This window comes from Mytilus californianus, unplaced genomic scaffold, assembly GCF_021869535.1.
Source record: "Mytilus californianus isolate M0D057914Y unplaced genomic scaffold, xbMytCali1.0.p SCAF_3, whole genome shotgun sequence".
NCBI classification, from domain to species: Eukaryota; Metazoa; Mollusca; class Bivalvia; order Mytilida; family Mytilidae; genus Mytilus; species Mytilus californianus.
This window is the reverse complement of record NW_026262679.1, coordinates 93808897-93829681: the sequence shown is the minus strand read 5'-3', so window position 1 is coordinate 93829681 and position 20785 is coordinate 93808897. Positions and strand designations below refer to the sequence as shown.

Sequence of the window (20785 nt, the reverse complement as noted above, 5' to 3'; positions counted from 1 at the left end):
AGCGATATACTTCATGAATTTATAATTAACAGTTTTGCTATTCTCGGTTGAAAAACGAACGTAAATTTTATACTGTAAATATTTAAATAGAAACATAGAAAACAATTAGTTTTAAAAAGCGTGTTTAGTCATTAAATGTATTGATAAAAAGGTGAGTTCCTTCTTGTACATGCATTTAGTCATCCTTGATTTCTTGATATTTTGTTTATCAGTTTATCATACATGACTTTTGTGATGATTTTGTATTTCATTTTAAATACGCATGCATACTACCATAGATCACTTTGGCGGACAATTCAACAATTTTATGTAAAGCTCTATTCTTACGGTATGAAATTAAAAGATAACTGTTCATCCAATTAAAATCGAAAACAGTACATTTGTATTGTTCCTTATAAACTACGACTTTTCTCACACGTATTTATTTATTATTTAGTTCCACACATGCAAAAGAAATAATCTTCGCCGATGTAACATTTCAATCCTTTTTACACCAACATGCCTTCGCTTAATTCATTCACGTGCACAAATGATACGATTATTGTTGTTTTGTTTCTACCTTTGGGGACAATTTTCTCTGTTTATGATACGTCATTTCTGAATGACCAAACGCTTAGCTACTGTGTGTTTGTTTTATAGCATGAAAATAATAAAAGAGGAATGTGCAACCCATCAAAAATTATTGTAATGCATCAGTATTATGAGATCCTTAATCATTATAAGTAACTACGACATTGTCAGGATAATAACCTATCGTCAGTGTGAAAGAAATTAAAAGTGGTTCATATATTCATCCGTATAAAAGCGGCACATGTATTTTATTTTATCCTTACATTTTTCATCATGGGGTACAAAATAATTGTGTTGCATAAAGAACTCCAGTATAATATTTGAAATTCAGAAAACATTTATTCAATTCTTTTGACCAAAGATTTGTAAACTATTTACGTTCGTAGTAACATAGTACATTCCATTGTCGGTCAGATCACCTGTGTCAATTCACGTGCACATTACGATTGTTGTTGTATTTGAATCTTTCAGCCAATGAAATGAGACGTTACAAGTTGTTTGTTTGTGATACGCCAGAATGTTATCAATGAACTATCAAACGCTAAACTCGACTGCATTTCAGTGTACATGTCCAACTGGCAGGTGTCATCTGACCTTGACCTCATTTTCATGGTTCAGTGGTCATAGTTTGGTTTTTGTGTTTTAATTGGTCTGTTTTTCTAATACTGTATGCAATAGGTCAACTGTATTTGGTGTATGGAAATATTTTACGATGTTCATGTCAGTCTGGCAGGTTTAATTGACCTTGACCTCATTTTCACAGTTCATTGCTCAATGTTAAGTTTTTGTGTTTTGGTTTGTTTTTCTAATACTGTATGCAGGTCAACTATATTTGGTGTATTGAAATATTTTACGATGTACATGTCAGTCTGGCATGTTTTATTTGACCATGACCTCATTTTCACGGTTCATTGCTAAATGTTAAGTTTTTGTGTTTTGGTCAGGTTTTCTAATACTGTATGCAGTAGGTCAACTATATTTGGTGTATGGAAATATTTAATGATGTACATGTCAGTCTGGCAGGTTTTATTTGACCTTGAATTCATTTTTGTGGTTCATTGCTTATGTTAAGTTTTTGTGTTTTGGTCTGTTTTTCTTAAACTTTAAGCAATAGGTCAACTATATTTGGTGTATGGAATGATTGTAAGGTGTATATGTCTGTATGGCAGGTATCATCTGACCTTCACCTCATTTTCATGGTTGATTGGTCAATGTTCAGTTTTCATAGTTAACTTTTTTTCTTAGATACCTTAAGCAATAGGTCAACTATATTTGATGCATGGAATGATTTTAAGGTGTACATGTCTGTCTGGCAGGGTCCAAATGACCTTGACTTCATTTTCATGGTTCATTGGTCAGTATAGAATTTCCATGGTTTGGTCTGTTTCTTTTATACTATAAGCAATAGGTCATCTATATTCTGTGTATGAAGGGATTGTATTTAAGGTGTACATGTATTTCCGGCTTGGTTTATCTGACCTTGACCTCATTTTCTTGGATCATAAATGTTAATGTTATACTTGTAGTAAAACTTTATATGTAGGACTATCAACATAAAATCAATGGTCAGTCACTATAGTAGGCGAGACATTACAGTGTGTGAACTCTTGTTTTACCTTTTGGATACTTGTAGCTAAAAAGATTAATCAGATATAAATTAAAACATATCTTTTCAACATAATAATATCTGTCTGTTTCTTTGCTTTAGTTATGAGCTGATATTCAGTATTTACAAATAATTTATAGTCATCTACATCTACATCCATATGAACCGCAATAGGTCACGAAACAATAACCTTAATCTTACTTAATGATATTTACATGCAAAGAAATGTTTTATGGTTTAAGATTTTCAGGATAATATTAATATTTGGTTGGGTATGTTTTTATTCTTGTTGAGATAATAAGTATATTAGAAATTGATTGAAATATGACATATATATTGATTAAAGGAGAATTTTTTGTACTAAAGAAAACATAAACAATCCAGGTTACACTTATCAATCCTTTAAATAAACTTATTCTAAAAGGTTACCTATTCAACACTGTAAATTAATCTTTGAATATTGTTTTTATTGGTGTAAATATTGATTTTGTCATCAATGAATTAAAATCATACTAAATATTACACAAATGTACTTTCACGGTTCTACAATCTGTCAATACCTATAGTTTGGCATTGCACAAGCTAGGTCATGTTTTTCTCTGACTATTAATGACGTCTTTACCCTTAATCCATTGGATGTTGGATGTGTACCGATTGATATTTAAGCCTTACAATATGACTTTTATGCCCCATTTATGGGTGTTATGTTTTTCGGTCGTTAGTCTGTCTGTTTGTTTGTCTGTCTGTTCGTTCAACTGTCTGTTTGTTCGTTCGTCCTTCTGTTCGTTCGTCCGTCAGTCCCACTTCAGGTTAAAGTTTTTAGGTTAAAGTTTTTGGTCAAGGTAGTTTTTGATGAAGTTGAAGTCCAATCAACTTGAAACTTAGTACACATGTTCCCTATGATATGTTTTTATTAGTTGTTATTGGCTTTGAACTAGCTGTCAGTAAGTGCGAATACTCTCAGATCTGTACTTATGTATAAGTACCCGTTTACGTCTACTTTGTGTTAATGTTAGATGTATTAAATTTCTATTTGTATCCATCTGATGGGTAAAGCCTTTTTCAACTGATTTTTATAGTTTGTTCTTATGTTGTACTGTTACACCTCTGTCCCAGGTTAGGGGAAGTGTTGAACACTTACAAACATGTTTAACCCCGACACATTTCATTCTTAATGTGCCTGTCACAAGTCAAGAGCCTGAAATTTCAGCGGTTGTCCTTGGTTCAGTTTTGTCATATTTGTTTTTATGTAAACTGTTTTGTTATAAATTAGGTTGTTAGTTTTCTCAATTGAATTGTTTCATATTTTTAGTGTCTTAGGGCCTTTTAAACCCGACCATATGATTTAGGATTATCTCATTGTTGAAGGCTAACAGTTGCCTATAATGACTTACATCTACTTCATTTGAACTTTGGTGGATAGTTGTCTCATAGGCAATCATACCACATCCCCTTATTTTTTTATATGAATGTCTTAGATTGAATAAACATTATTTATAAAGAACTATAAATAAAATAAAGTTTTAAGTTTCCATCCTTTCAACTTTCAAATATTTTATACGTATGTGATATTTTAGAGGAACCCAACAACTGAACAGAGCAGAACAGTATTCAATGACCTTGAAGAGCAAGCAATGTTTACAGTAAAACAGCTATCTTTGTAGTTACCAAAGGGTATGGTAAGAACCTCATCTATTAATTTCAATTATTTTTGCGCTTTTCTGTTGTATGAACATAAATATACTAAAAATAACTTTTAGTTGCTATTTTTTTATCAATTTCAAGTTTACTATCCATAGCGGTCACTGATATATATTACATTTACATAGAGAGAAGGTATCTCACCTCGTACCTCATGACCTATTTTCCAACTTGAATTGTTTGAGGAATCCCTAGTCGAATTCATAATATATTAAATTTCCTTCAGGTCAGTGGGCATGACTCTTTTCTGCTATCTTTCCTCATTTTAAGCAGTAGGCACTTTTAATGAAATTTGAAGTTGGAATGTCTACACAACGAATCAATTTTGTTTGTTGTGTCGTCGTATTTTGATTCTTAAATAACTGAAGTATTGTATGGGCGACAACTCTAATTCTGCACCAAGTCCGGTTCCCTGAACAAATGTCCCGATTGTTATTGTACAGCACAATAAGGTCGAGAGGTCATCATAACAGTATGAAGTATAAATAAACCGTAAACGTGGTCGTGTCGATTTATACTTTATACTAATATGGTGAACTCTAGTACCTTATCGTGCTGTACAATAACATTCAAGATATTTGTTTCAGGGAACCAGAGTTGGTGTGGAATTAAGAGGTGTTGCCCATACAATCATACTTCTGTCATTTAAGAATCAAAATAAGATGAACATAATTGATCCTTTCTGCCAACAGATGTTGAATTTCATTAAAAGTGCTCCTGCTTAAAATGAAAAATGATAGCTGGAAACAAATTATGCCTACTGACCGGAAGGATATTAAATGAATTAGACTTGGGATTCCTCAAAGAATTCATGTAGGAAGATAGGTGATGGGTTACGAAGTAAGATACTGTCCTTCTCTCTATATAATATATAAAAAAAACGATTCTAGAAAAAAGGGGGAGGGTTGAAAAAAAATTGTCCTATCCCCATGCAAGTACCTATGCTTTTTATGAAAAAAGGAATGCAGGGTATTCATCAATGAGGCACCATCCCAATGAAAATGAATAGCCAAAGAAACAATAGAGATCAACTATAGTCCGTTGTATATACAAAAGACCTTATAGCTTATAATTTGCAAATCTGCGCCCCTTGACCTGAGAATCTGCGCCTTTTGAACTATTGACAACAGATATTTTCTATTGTGATGTCAAAATTTACGTGAACCTTTGTGATATCCAGTAATGGTGGACAAATAGCGATAAGGTGTAAATTTGATTCAAGTCTAAAAGAGTTGTGAATAAAATGAATAGTAAAAAAAACAAAGAATTTATATGAACACCAAATTATGACAAATCATGAGCAAATGGATGGGTTTAACACTTTTAAAAAAAATTTCAAACCTTCCCTAAGTAAAGAATTGATAGAAAGGTTGGTTGATCTATTTCATTTTATATATTTTCATGTATATGGTTGTATATATATTTATATTTATATAGGTAACACTTCAAAGAATTGATGGTAAGGTAGCTGTGGAACCATAGCTCTTAGGTCTTTATGATATTTTTTGACTATTTGAGGACCATATATGTTCAATAAATACCATTAGGACCTAAGAGCTACATTTTGCAGCTTATTAAAATAGTAAGGTTGTTTGATTTCATTTTATATATTTTCATATGTATGGTTGTATATGTATTTATTTTTTATATAGGTAACACTTCAAAGAATTGATGGTAAGGTAGCTGCAGAACTGTAGCTCTTAGGCCTTTATATGATATTTTTTGACTATTTCAGGACCACCTTATATGTTCAATAAATATCATAAGAACCTGTAAGAGCTATGGTTCCCCAGCTATAAATAGTAAGGTTGGTTGATCTATTTCATTTTATATGTTGTCATGTATATGGTTGTATATATTTATATTTTATATAGGTAACACTTCAAAGAATTGATGGTATTGTAGCTGCGGAACCGTAGCTCTTAGGTCTTTATGATATTTTTTGACTATTTGAGGACCATCTATGTTCAATAAATATCATAAGGACCTAAGAGCTATGGTTCCGCAGCTTAAATAGTAAGGTTGGTTGATCTACTTCATTTTTGTCGAGCCTTCGACTTTAGTTGAAAAAGTGAGACATAGCGATCCTACATTCCATCGGCATTGTCGTCGGCGACGTCCAAAAATATTCACTCTGTGGTTAAAGTTTTTGAAATTTTAATAACTTTCTTAAACTATCCTGGATTTCTACCAAACTTGGACAGAAGCTTGTTTATGATCATAAGATAGTATCCAGAAGTAAATTTTGTAAAAATAAAATTCCCATTTTTTCCGTATTTTACTTATAAATGGACTTAGTTTTTCTGCCGGGAAATATTACATTCACTCTGTGGTTAAAGTTTTTAAAATTTTAATAACTTTCTTAAACTATCCTGGGTTTCTACCAAACTTGGACAGAAGCTTGTTTATGATCATAAGATAGTATCCAGAAGTAAATTTTGTAAAAAAAAAATTCCATTTTTTCTGTATTTTACTTTTAAATGGACTTAGATTTTCTACCAGGAAACAACACATTCACTCTGTGGTTAAAGTTTTTAAGATTTTAATAACTTTCTTATACTATTTTGGATTTGTACCAAACTTGGACAGAAGCTTGTTTATGATCAAATGCTAGTATCTAGAAGGAAATTTTGTTTTCTTCCAGTTAACATTACATTCAGTCTGCGGAACCGTAGCTCTTAGGTCTTTATGATATTTTTTGACTATTTGAGGACCATCTATGTTCAATAAATATCATAAGGACCTAAGAGCTATGGTTCCGCAGCTTAAATAGTAAGGTTGGTTGATCTACTTCATTTTTGTCGAGCCTTCGACTTTAGTTGAAAAAGTGAGACATAGCGATCCTACATTCCATCGGCATTGTCGTCGGCGACGTCCAAAAATATTCACTCTGTGGTTAAAGTTTTTGAAATTTTAATAACTTTCTTAAACTATCCTGGATTTCTACCAAACTTGGACAGAAGCTTGTTTATGATCATAAGATAGTATCCAGAAGTAAATTTTGTAAAAATAAAATTCCCATTTTTTCCGTATTTTACTTATAAATGGACTTAGTTTTTCTGCCGGGAAATATTACATTCACTCTGTGGTTAAAGTTTTTAAAATTTTAATAACTTTCTTAAACTATCCTGGGTTTCTACCAAACTTGGACAGAAGCTTGTTTATGATCATAAGATAGTATCCAGAAGTAAATTTTGTAAAAAAAAAATTCCATTTTTTCTGTATTTTACTTTTAAATGGACTTAGATTTTCTACCAGGAAACAACACATTCACTCTGTGGTTAAAGTTTTTAAGATTTTAATAACTTTCTTATACTATTTTGGATTTGTACCAAACTTGGACAGAAGCTTGTTTATGATCAAATGCTAGTATCTAGAAGGAAATTTTGTTTTCTTCCAGTTAACATTACATTCAGTCTGCAGTTTAAGTTTTTAAACATTTATTAGATTCATAAACTATCCTGGATTTTTACCAAACTTGGACAGAAGCTTCTTACAATCAAAAGATAGTATTAAGAGGAATATTTTAATTGATTTACTTGTTCTTTTTTGTTGAGCCTGCGTTTAACAGAAAAAGTAGGCGAGACACTGGGTTCCGCGGAACCCTTACGAATTTTATATATATTTTCATGTGTATGGTTGTATAGATATTTATTTTTTATATAGGTAACACTTCAAAGAATTGATGGTAAGGTAGCTGTGGAACCGTAGCTCTTAGGTCTTTATGATATTTTTAGACTATTTGAGGACCATCTATGTTCAATAAATATCATAAGGACCTAAGAGCTATGGTTCCGCCGCTAATAGTAAGGTTGATTGATCTATTTCATTTTATAAATTTTCATGTGACTGGTTGTATATATATTTATTTTTTATATAGGTAACACTTCAAATAATTGATGGTAAGGTAGCTGTGGAACCGTAGCTCTTATGTTGTTATGATATTTTTTGACTATTTGAGGACCATCTATGTTCAATAAATATCATTAGGACCTAAGAGCTACAGTTTTCAGATGTAATAGTAAGGTTGGTTGATCTATTTCATTTTATATATTTTCATGTGTATGGTTGTATATGTATTTTTTTTTTATATAGGTTACTTCAAAGAATTGATGGTAAGGTTGCTGCGGAACCATAGCTCTTAGGTCTTTATGATATTTTTTGACTATTTGAGGACCATCTATGTTCAATAAATATCATAAGGACCTAAGAGCTATGGTTCCGCAGCTTAAATAGTAAGGTTGGTTGATCTACTTCATTGTATATATTTTCATGTGTATGGTTGTATAGATATTTATTTTTTATATAGGCAACTCTTCAAAGAATTGATGGTAAGGTAGCTGTGGAACCGTAGCTCTTAGGTCTTTATGATATTTTTTGACTATTTGAGGACCATCTATGTTCAATAAATATCATAAGGACCTAAGACTTACAGTTTTCAGCTTAAATAGTAAAGTTGGTTGATCTATTTAATTTTATATATTTTCATGTGTATGGTTGTATATGTATTTATTTTTTATATAGGTAACACTTCAAAGAATTGATGGTAAGGTAGCTGTGGAACAGTAGCTCTTAGGCCTTTTTTGATATTTTTTGACTATTTGAGGACCATCTATGTTCAAAAAATATCATAAGGACCTGAGAGCTACAGTTTGCAGCTTCAATAGTAAGGTTGGTTAATCTATTCTATTTTATATATTTTCATGTGTATGGTTGTATATATATTTATTTTTTATATAGACTACTTCAAAGAATTGATGGTAAGGTAACTGCGGAACCGTAGCTCTTAGGTCTTTATGATATTTTTTGACTATTTGAGGACCATCTATGTTCAATAAGTATCATAAGGTCTTGAGAGCTACAGTTTGCAGCTTCAATAGTAAGGTTGGTTAATCTATTTCATTTTATATATTTTCATGTGTATGGTTGTATATGTATTTATTTTTTATATAGGTTACTTCAAAGAATTGATGGTAAGGTAGCTGTGGAACCGTAGCTTTTAGGTCTTTATGGTATTTTTTGACTATTTGAGGACCATCTATGTTCAATAAATATCATAAGGACCTAAGAGCTATTGTTCCGCAGCTAATAGTAAGGTTGATTGATCTGTTTCATTTTATATATTTTCATGTATATGGTTCTATATATATTTATTTTTTATATAGGTTATTTCAGATATTGATGGTAAGGTAGCTGCGGAAACGTAGCTCTTAGGTCGTTATGATATTTTTTAACTATTTGACATATTGACAAAGAATTGCTGGTAAGGTAGCTCAGAACCGTAGCTCTTAGGTCGTTATGATATTTTTTGCCTATTTGAGGACCATCTATGTTCAATAAATATCATTAGGACCTAAGAGCTACAGTTTTCAGCTGTAATAGTAAGGTTGGTTAATCTATTTCATTTTATTTTCATGTGTATGGTTGTATATATATTTATATTTTATATAGGTTACTTCAAAGAATTGATGGTAAGGTAGCTGTGGAACCGTAGCTCTTAGGTCATTATGATATTTTTTTACTATTTGAGGACCATCTATGTTCAATAAATATCATTAGGACCTAAGGGCTACAGTTTTCAGCTGTAATAGTAAGGTTGGTTGATCTATTTCATTTTATATACTTTCATGTGTATGGTTGTATATGTATTTATTTTTTATATAGGTTACTTCAAAGAATTGATGGTAAGGTAGCTGCGGAACTGTAGCTCTTAGGTCTTTATGGTATTTTTTAGCTACTTGAGGACCATCTTTGTTCAATAAATATCATAAGGACCTAAGAGCTATGGTTCCTCAGCTTAAATAGTAAGGTTGGTTGATCTACTTCATTGTATATATTTTCATGTGTATGGTTGTATGGATATTTATTTTTAATATAGGTAACACTTCAAAGAATTGATGGTAAGGTAGCTGTGGAACTGTAGCTCTTAGATCTTTATGATATTTTCTGACTATTTGAGGACCATCTATGTTCAATAAATATCATAAGGACCTAAGACTTACAATTTTCATCTTAAATAGTAAGGTTGGTTGATCTATTTCATTTTATATATTTTCATGTGTATGGTTGTATATATATTTATTTTTTATATAGGTTACTTCAAAGAATTGATGGTAAAAAGGTAGCTGTGGAGCCGTAGCTCTGAGTTCTTTATGATATTTTTTGACTATTTGAGGACCATCTATGTTCAATAAATATCATAAAGACCTAAGAGCTATGGTTCCGCCGCTAATAGTAAGGTTGATTGATCTATTTCATTTTACATATTTTCATGTGTATGGTTGTATATATATATATATATTTTATATAGGTTACTTCAAAGAATTGATGGTAAGGTAGCTGCGGAAACGTAGCTCTTAGGTCGTTATGATATTTTTTGACTATTTGACATATTGACAAAGAATTGATGGTAAGGTAGCTCAGAACCGTAGCTGTTAGGTCATTATGATATTTTTTGAATATTTGAGGACCATTTATGTTCAATAAATATCATTAGGACCTAAGAGCTACAGTTTTCAGCTGTAATAGTAAGGTTTAAGTTAATCTATTTCATTTTATATATTTTCATGTGTATGGTTGTATATATATTTATATTTTATATAGGTTACTTCAAAGAATTGATGGTAAGGTAGCTGAGGAACCGTAGCTCTTAGGTCTTTATGATATTTATTGACTACTTGAGGAACATCAATGTTCAATAAATATCATAAGGACCTAAGAGCTATTGTTCCGCAGCTAATAGTAAGGTTCATTGATCTGTTTCATTTTATATATTTTCCTGTATATGGTTCTATATATATTTATTTTTTATATAGGTTATTTCAGATATTGATGGTAAGGTAGCTGCGGAACCGTAGCTCTCAGGTCTTTATGATATTTTTTGACTATTTGAGGACCATCTATGTTCAATAAATATCATAAGGATTTAAGAGCTATGGTTCCACAGCTATAACTAGTATCCTTGGTTAATCTATTTCATTTTTTATATTTTCATGTGTATGGTTGTATATATATTTATTTTTTATATAGGTTACTTGAAAGAATTGATGGTAAGGTAGCTGCGGAACCGTAGCTCTTAGGTCTTTAAGATATTTTTTGACTATTTAAGGACCATCTATGTTCAATAAATATCATAAGGACCTAAGAGCTATGGTTTGCAGCTAAAATAGTAAGGTTGGTTGATTTATTTCATTTCATATATTTTCATGTCTATGGTTGTATATATATTTATTTTTTATATAGGTTACACTTCAAAGAATTGATGGTAAGGTAGCTGCAGAACCGAAGCTCTTAGGTCTTTATGATGTTTTCATGTGTATGGTTGTATATATATTTTTTTTTTATATACTTAGCTTACTTCAAAGAATTGATGGTAAGGTTACTGCGGAACTGTAGCTCTTAGGTCTTTATGATATTTTTTGACTATTTGAGGACCATCTATGTTCAATAAGTAACACTTCAAAGAATTGATGGTATTAAAGATAGCTGTGGAACCGTAGCTCTTAGGTCTTTATGATATTTTTTGACTAATTGAGGACCATCTATGTTCAATAAATATCAGAAGGACCTAAGAGCTATGGTTCCGCAGCTTATAGTAAGATTGGTTGATTTATTTCTTTTTATATATTTTCATGTATATGGTTGTATATATATTTATCTTTTATATAGGTTACTTCAAAGAATTGATTGTAAGGTAGCTGTGTAACCGTAGCTCTTAGGTCTTTATGATATTTTTTGACTATTGAGGACCATCTATGTTCAATAAATATCATAAGGACCTAAGAGCTATGGTTCCCTAGCTATAAATAGTAAGGTTGGTTGATTTATTTCATTTTATATATTTTCATGTGTATGGTTGTATACATATTTATTTTTTATTTAGGTTACTTCAAACAATTGATGGTAAGGTAGCTGCGGAAACATAGCTCTTAGGTCTTTATGATTTTTTTGACTACTTGAAGACCATCTATGTTCAATAAATATCATAAGGACCTAAGAGCTATGGTTTGCAGCTTAAATAGTAAGGTTGGTTGATCTATTTCATATATTTATTTTCATGCATATGGTTGTATATGTACTATTTTTTAGATAGGTAACACTTCAAAAAATTGATGGTAAGGTAGCTGTGGAACCGTAGCTCTTAGGTCTTTATGATATTTTTTGACTATTTGAGGACCATCTATGTTCAATAAATATCATTAGGACCTAAGATCTATGGGTCTGCCGCTTATAGTAAGGTTGATTGATCTATTTCATTTTATATATTTTAATGTGTATGGTTGCATATATATTTATTTTTTATATAGGTTACTTCAGATATTGATGGTAAGGTAGCTGTGGAACTGTAGCTCTTAGGTCTTTATGATATTTTTTGACTATTTGAGAAACATATATGTTCAATAAATATCATAAGGACCTAAGAGCTATGGTTCCACAGCTATAACTAGTATCCTTGGTTGATCTATTTCATTTTATATATTTTCATGTGTATGGTTGTATATATATTTATTTTTTATATAGGTTACTTCAAAGAATTGATGGTAAGGTAGCTCCAGAACCATAGCTGTTAGGTCTTTATGATATTTTTGACTATTTGAGGACCATCTATGTTCAATAAATATCATAAGGACCTAAGAGCTATGGTTCTGCAGCTTAAATAGTAAGGTTGGTTGATCTATTTCATTTCATATATTTTCATGTGTATGGTTGTATATATATTTATTTTTTATATAGGTAACACTTCAAAGAATTGATGGTAAGGTAGCTGTGGAACTGTAGCTCTTAGGTCTTTATGATATTTTCATGTGTATGGTTGTATATATATATATTTTTTATATACTTAGGTTACTTCAAAGAATTGATGGTAAGGTAGCTGTGGAACCTTAGCTCTTAGGTCTTTATGATATTTTTAGACTATTTGAGGACCATCTATGTTCAATAAATATCATAAGGACCTAAGAGCTATGGTTCAGCAGCTACAAATTGTATGGTTGGTTGATCTATTTCATTTTATATATTTTCATGTATATGGTTGTGTATATGTTTATTTTTTATATAGGTTACTTCAAAGATTTGATGGAAAGGTAGCTGTGGAACCTTAGCTCTTAGGTCTTTATGATATTTTTAGACTATTTGAGGACCATCTATGTTCAATAAATATCATAAGGACCTAAGAGCTATGGTTCTGCAGCTTAAATAGTAAGATTGGTTGATTTATTTCATTTTATATATTTTCATGTATATGGTTGTATATATATTTATTTTTTATTAGGTTACTTCAAAGAATTGATGGTAAGGTAGCTGTGGAACCATAGCTCTTAGGTCTTTATGATATTTTTTTACTATTTGAGGACCAGCTATGTTCAATAAATATCATAAGGACCTAAGAGCTATGGTTCCACAGCTATAACTAGTATCCTTGGTTGATCTATTTCATTTTATATATTTTCATGTGTATGGTTGTATATATATTTATTTTTTATATAGGTTACTTCAAAGAATTGATGGTAAGGTAGCTCCAGAACCATAGCTGTTAGGTCTTTATGATATTTTTGACTATTTGAGGACAATCTATGTTCAATAAATATCATAAAGACCTAAGAGCTATGGTTCCCCAGCTTAAATAGTAAGGTTGGTTGATCTATTTCATTTCATATATTTTCAAGTGTATGGTTGTATATATATTTATTTTTTATATAGGTAACACTTCAAAGAATTGATGGTAAGGTAGCTGTGGAACCGTAGCTCTTAGGTCTTTATGATATTTTCATGTGTATGGTTGTATATATATATATTTTTTGTATACTTTGGTTACTTCAAAGAATTGATGGTAAGGTAGCTGTGGAACCTTAGCTCTTAGGTCTTTATGATATTTTTAGACTATTTGAGGACCATCTATGTTCAATAAATATCATAAGGACCTAAGAGCTATGGTTCAGCAGCTACAAATTGTATGGTTGGTTGATTTATTTCATTTTTTATATTTTCATGTATATGGTTGTGTATATATTTATTTTTTATATAGGTTACCTCAAAGAATTGGTGGTAAGGTAGCTGCGGAACCGTAGCTCTTAGGTCTTTATGATATTTATTGACTATTTGAGGACCATCTATGTTCAATAAATATCATAAGAACCTAAGAGCTATGGTTCCGCAGCTTAAATAGTAAGATTGGTTGATTTATTTCATTTTATATATTTTCATGTATATGGTTGTATATATATTTATTTTTTATATAGGCTACTTCAAAGAATTGATGGTAAGGTAGCTGTGGAACTGTAGCTCTTAGGTCTTTATGATATTTTTTGACTATTTGAGGACCAGCTATGTTCAATAAATATCATAAGAACCTAAGAGCTATGGTTCCGCAGCTATAAATAGTATGGTTGGTTGATCTATTTTATTTTATATATTTTCATGTATATGGTTGTGTATATATTTATTTTTTATATAGGTTACTTCAAAGAATTGGTGGTTAGGTAGCTGCGGAACTGTAGCTCTTAGGTCTTTATGATATTTTTTGACTATTTGAGGACCATCTATGTTCAATAAATATCATAAGGACCTAAGAGCTATGGTTCTGCAGCTAATAGAAAGGTTGATTTATCTGTTTCATATTATATATTTTCATGTGTATGGTTGTATATATATTTATTTTTTATATAGGTTACTTCAAAGAATTGATGGTAAAGTAGCTGCGGAACTGTAGCTCTTAGGTCTTTATGATATTTTTTGACTATTTGAGGACCATCTATGTTCAATAAATATCATAAGGACCTAAGAGCTATGGTTCCGCAGCTAATAGTAAGGTTGATTGATCTGTTTCATATTATATATTTTCATGTATATGGTTGTATATATATTTATTTTTTATATAGGTTACTTCAGATATTGATGGTAAGGTAGCTGCAGAACCGTAGCTCTTAGGTCTTGATGATATTTTTTGACTATTTGAGGACCATCTATGTTCAATAAATATCATAAGGACCTAAGAGCTATGGTTCCGCAGCTATAAATAGTAAGGTTGATTGATCTGTTTCATATTATATATTTTCATGTGTATGGTTGTATATATATTTATTTTTTATATAGGTTACTTCAAAGAATTGATGGTAAGGTAGCTGCGGAACTGTAGCTCTTAGGTCTTTATGATATTTTTTGACTATTTGAGGACCATCTATGGTCAATAAATATCATAAGGACCTAAGAGCTATGGTTCCGCAGCTAATAGTAAGGTTGATTGATCTGTTTCATATTATATATTTTCATGTATATATATTTATTTTTTATATAGGTTACTTCAGATATTGATGGTAAGGTAGCTGCAGAACCGTAGCTCTTAGGTCTTGATGATATTTTTTGACTATTTGAGAACCATCTATGTTCAATAAATATCATAAGGACCTAAGAGCTATGGTTCCGCAGCTATAAACAGTAAGGTTGGTTGATTTATTTCATTTTATATGTTTTCATGTGTATGGTTGTATATATATTTATTTTTTATATAGGTTACTTGAAAGAATTGATGGTAAGGTAGCTGTGGAACCATAGCTGTTAGGTCTTTATGATATTTTTTGACTACTTGAGGACCATCTATGTTCAATAAATATCATAAGGACCTAAGAGCTTCAGTTTGCAGCATAAATAGTAAGGTCGGTTGATCTTTTTCATTTTATATATTTTCATGTGTATGGTTGTATATATATTTATTTTTTATATAGGTAACACTTCAAAGAATTGATGGTAAGGTAGCTGTGGAACTGTAGCTCTTAGGTCTTTATGATTTTTTTTTAATATTTGAGGACCATCTATGTTCAATAAATATCATAAGGACTTGAGTGCTACAGTTTGCAGCTTCAATAGTAAGGTTGGTTAATCTATTTCATTTTATATATTTTCATGTGTATGGTTGTATATATATTTATTTTTTATATAGGTTACTTCAAAGAATTGATGGTAAGGTAGCTGTGGAACTGTAGCTCTTAGGTCTTTATGATATTTTTAGACTATTTGAGGACCATCTATGTTCAATAAATATCATAAGGACCTAAGATATATATATTTCATTTCAGAGTTCACTCACAGATGTTTAATTTGTAATTTTGGATTTTTGTTGATTCAGCTTAGAGAGAATGTTTCAGTAGTCGACCTTGAATATGGGTAACAGACCAGGGAGAGTGGCATATAGATTTCCTTAACTCTATACTCTTTATATTTTATTTTTATCACAGATGAAGCTAAATCTACTGTAAGCTTTTAAGAGAGCCTGCTTTGATAGAAGTGACAACAATTTTTCAAACATCACTAATCTTTATTATTTATTTCCATTACAGAGTTCTTACGGAGATATATAGGTTACAATACTGTATTTATTATTTCAGATGGTCTTTATATGTCCTATGTGTGTAATTGTTTGTCTTAAAGAAATAGAATATGGTATTGACTATTGATTTCAATGGGAAAAAACACACAGAAGAAATCAACTTCAAATACCTGCATAGACTAATGGTATGATATTATACACCATTACATGTACATTGGCGGGTTGAATTCTTATCAGGATAATTAGAAAAAAAATAATTAAGAAATAACTGTATTAGACATTATTAATGTTTTTCTAACAGTAGCCATGTTAAGGGTGAGAACATATTAAGTCAGAAAACTGATAACTAAAAGTTGTGAAAACATCTAGCTACCCATCCGAGAATTATTTTACCAGTTTAATATTTAAAAAATACATGTACCAAGTATATTAACAAGATTTTCTATTAAAATAGCAATAGTAAATCCTGAGATTGGAATAGAACTTCCAAGGGGAGACAAATTCAATATACAAGATTTGTTAATTCAATGGGAGATAACTCTGTAAAATATGCAGATTTTATGCAGTTGAAATTCAAATCATCATTCTTTGACTTTTTTTTTCCATCTTTATATTAATTTTACAAACTTAGGTGTTGATGTTATACTATTGTGAACATGTAGTAAGAAATCAAAACAAGATTTAGTAAATGTTTATTTTGACAGAAATGGATTTATAAAATATATAATAATGTATCCATTTTAATTCCTTTTTAGGTTCTTTCTGTGACATGTTTTTCATGGTGTTGGGAATTAGACTTTGGGGTCTAATACATCTAAAAGGAAGGTAAGTACCAGAATGTTATTCTAGTTTTGAAGAGAAAAAAAAACCAAATGTATTATAAAATTTCTTTGGAAAATTCTCTCTAGGCTTTAGGAGTTGGTCAGGTCTACTCTCTCATTTATCAGTACCAGTATATAAGTTAATTTTAGGATCTGATGTAATTACATAAAAGTTTGCTGGGTTTCTGGATTGCTGTCTAATCCACATGTTCTCAACATCTATTACACATTTATAGACTACCAGTATTTATATTAAATATATATAAGTATACCAACAATGATCAGTTTAAACAATTGTTGATGATGAGGCATTTTATATTTCAGGTTAACATCACAGCTTGTCCGTAAGGATTGAGGTTGGGAATGGCCATTGGAGCTGACTTTTATGGTAAGAATCAGTACATAGATTTATGAACTATTCAACTTAGAGCATGTCGCTAGAATTTTTCATGTTATAAGTGTATGTATAATTTGGAAGGGGGTATCAAGATACAAATAAGAGAAGTCAAAGATTTGAATTTTGGATATCTTCTCTCTGTTTTTTTTCTTATCTAAATTAATGCCACTATGTAGAAATTAAAAAATGTAGTATGATTGCCAATGAGACATTAATCAACCAGAAACCACGATAAGGATGTTAGTAACTATAGAATGCCATTTTATGGTCTTCAACAATGAGCAAAACCTATTCTGTATTGTAAGCTATATAAGGCCCCAACATGGCAAAATGTGAAATAATTCATATGAGAAAACCAATGACTTGATATAGGATAAAACAAACAAACAAAAAATATGATAGACAACAAACAACGACTTTTTTTTCATCTTTTTTTGCCAACAAAAACTGGTAGTCTAAAAGTTATGTCCACGAGTCACTTTAAAGCTAGGTAAAGAAATGTTATATGCATCATAATTGTAATGTCCAGTTAATTATTCTTTTATTTTCTTAATAATTATTTTGCATCAAATATTGTTTCAATTATTTTCACATAGTTTTGACAGATATGTTAAATTAAGAATGAATATTTCTTTTTCAGGTTACTTTAACTGTGGCTGCATGAAAATGATTGGGTGACTGTACCAGTAAAGAATGTAATTCAGACAATTTTTGTGTGTGTTTGAGAAAATGTTTATAATTTTTTACAAAAAAAAAAATAGTGTAAAGATTCTCCATTTTCAACAAGATTGTAAGTTATAGATAACTTTTGAATTTTAAAATCTCTCTTTTTACCATTAAAACCAAAGGATATATTCAGGTAGCTCTACTCATGTCAATTCTTGACAATTTTATTGTCATGCATAATGATATTGAACTGGTTTTTGTCTCGCCTTGACGGAGTCAAAAAGCGAGACATAGGTATGCTGTTTCCGGCGTCAGTGGCGCCGTCAACAATGTATTAGTTTGTGATTAGGTCTAGTTTATGGTGAACCACTAGTGGTAGGTCAAAGATATTTGGTATGCAGTTGAATTAGCATTGGCATATCTCATTACCATGGAGGTTATTTGTCCCTGCCCCCTCAGTCATGGTTTATTGGCTTTGAAACTTTCTTAGTTTTTATGTATTAGTTTGTGATTAGGTCAGTTTAAGGGGAACCACTAGTGGTAGGTCAATGATATTTGGTATGCAGTTGTATAAGCATTGGCATATCAAATTTCCATGAAGATTTTTTGGCCCTGCCCCTTCAGTCATGGTCTATTGACTTTGAAACTTTTGCTTAGTTTACAAGTTAATGTTTGTGTTTAGGTTTCTTTAAAGGGAATGACTTATGAAAAGTCAATGGTATTTGGTATGCAGTTGTATTAGCATTGGCACATCTCATTTCCATGGAGATTGTTTAGCCCTGTACCTTTAGTCATGGTTCATTGACTTTGAATTTTTGCATAACTTACATGTAAAAGTATTGTTATTTTAATTTCAACATTTGCATTATCAAAATAACAAATAGGCGAGACATATCTCTGTGTTAACAGTTTATTGGTATGTATAGTTTTGTTTTGAGTTCATAGTTCAGATTGTATTCATTATTTTTTTTCCCCTGTGGCTAGATTTAATTGGTACTTTGAAACTTAATTGAAATGGACTTTTATTTGAAGACCTACTCTTTTAGATATATTAATAATAGTCCATGTCTAGTCAAAACACTTCCAGAAGTTAAGAATGGAGAATCTTAAAATGAAAGAAAAAATGAAATGTATATTTTGGCTTTCACCTTTGTTAAATATATACCTTTTCGGAAATCTTTCGTTTTTTTATGCCCCTGCCATAGGGAAAGGAGGCATTAAGTGTTACCCTTGACATCCTTCTGTCCTTTTGTTGTTCCTTTTGTTCCATTTTTGTTTCCGCACTAACTTTTAAGAGTAATGCCCCTTTATCAGTTGGAAAGTTGCAAATTTGGGCAGTGAGTCACTTACTTTTCTAGAGTTATGCTCCATTTTACAATTTAAAAAATTGCCAATCTTGAGGAAGGGCATCGTGTCCTCAGACACATTCTTCTTTTATTTTTTAGCTGAGTTTGATATAGTTTATTTTTTTATCAATTGTTTTGTTCTGAATAATTATACATTTTTTTATACTGTCTAAAGTATACTTCCTGAGACGGTCTTCAGAGCATTAGGTTTTGGACTCAGGTTTCCAACATTTTCCCACTACAAATTCAGTTTTTAAAGAAGTTTTACCAAGTTCACTCGTTTTAGTTGGTCGTCATGGTTCTTCCTGGCACTAGGAGATGGTTAATGATAGAGATTTTGTCATTATTTGGTATTTAACTTAAAATATAGCATAGAAGCATTTCATCAATTATGACTTTTATGATTATCTTTTATGTATATATGCTTACAATTTGTATACATGGATATTTTTTTTTAAATCATTAAAATCTGGTGCCCAGACGAGATGTCTGGGTTATCAGCTACATGAATATATTGTTAGTTTTGTTTAAGCCTAAATATTTAAGGGATAGAAGTTATAGTAATATTATATGAATAGTCTCGATAATGAAATTTATTTGAGAATGTCATGGACCATAAAAGTACAGGTCAAGTTAGATTTTGATTTTTTTCACAATTACTATGCAAGATTTGCGGCTTGCCTTTGAAAATGTTATTTCTTTGATTTCTGGATGATAATCATAGTACCACTTGACCCAATCCTTTGAAATTATACATAATATCATGGATCATCGAAAAACTGTTCAAGGTCCATTTTGATGGTTTTGAGAATAACCGTTCAAGAGTTATGCCCCTTAGTTACCTTAAACATTTAACTTTCTTATTTCCAGATGATAATGAAGTAATGTTTGACAAAAGCTTTTTTGATTTTAACACTTAATTTATGAAACACAAAATACTGGTCACATTCATTTTTAATTTTGGTATTTCATTTACTGTTTTTTTTTCTGCAAGCAGGTGTATCTGCTCAATTATTAGATCTTATCACTTATTCTAGTTTGAATCTGGATGGCAATTGCCAGTAACAGGAAAGAGCTTTCTGAAATTAGGGGTATTTCACATGATTTTATTTTTCAGTCACTCGGTTTAGTTTAGTTTATGACTAATTTATTTCTGATCAACGAGACAAAAGGGATAGCCACAACTTATGAACTTGTAGAAGTTGTTTAAATGGACTCAAGTTAATATTTTGAAAGACGCTCACTGCATACATATGGGATAAAAACACGTTTAGGTCCTTTGTGGTTTTTGTCAAGCCTGCGACTTTTGTCGCAGAAAGCTCAACATAGGGATAGTGATCCGGTGGTGGCGGCGGC

General features: G+C 30.8%; 1 long non-coding RNA gene across 1 annotated transcript; it reads left to right on the top strand.

Annotated features, from left to right (window-relative positions):
- The first annotated feature begins 16821 nt into the window (after positions 1 to 16821).
- LOC127735476 (uncharacterized) lies at positions 16822 to 19870 on the top strand. The gene is made up of 3 exons (XR_007998430.1): positions 16822 to 17024; positions 17345 to 17408; positions 18058 to 19870. It is a non-coding gene; the product is annotated as an uncharacterized LOC127735476 (long non-coding RNA).
- The last annotated feature ends 915 nt before the right edge of the window (positions 19871 to 20785 follow it).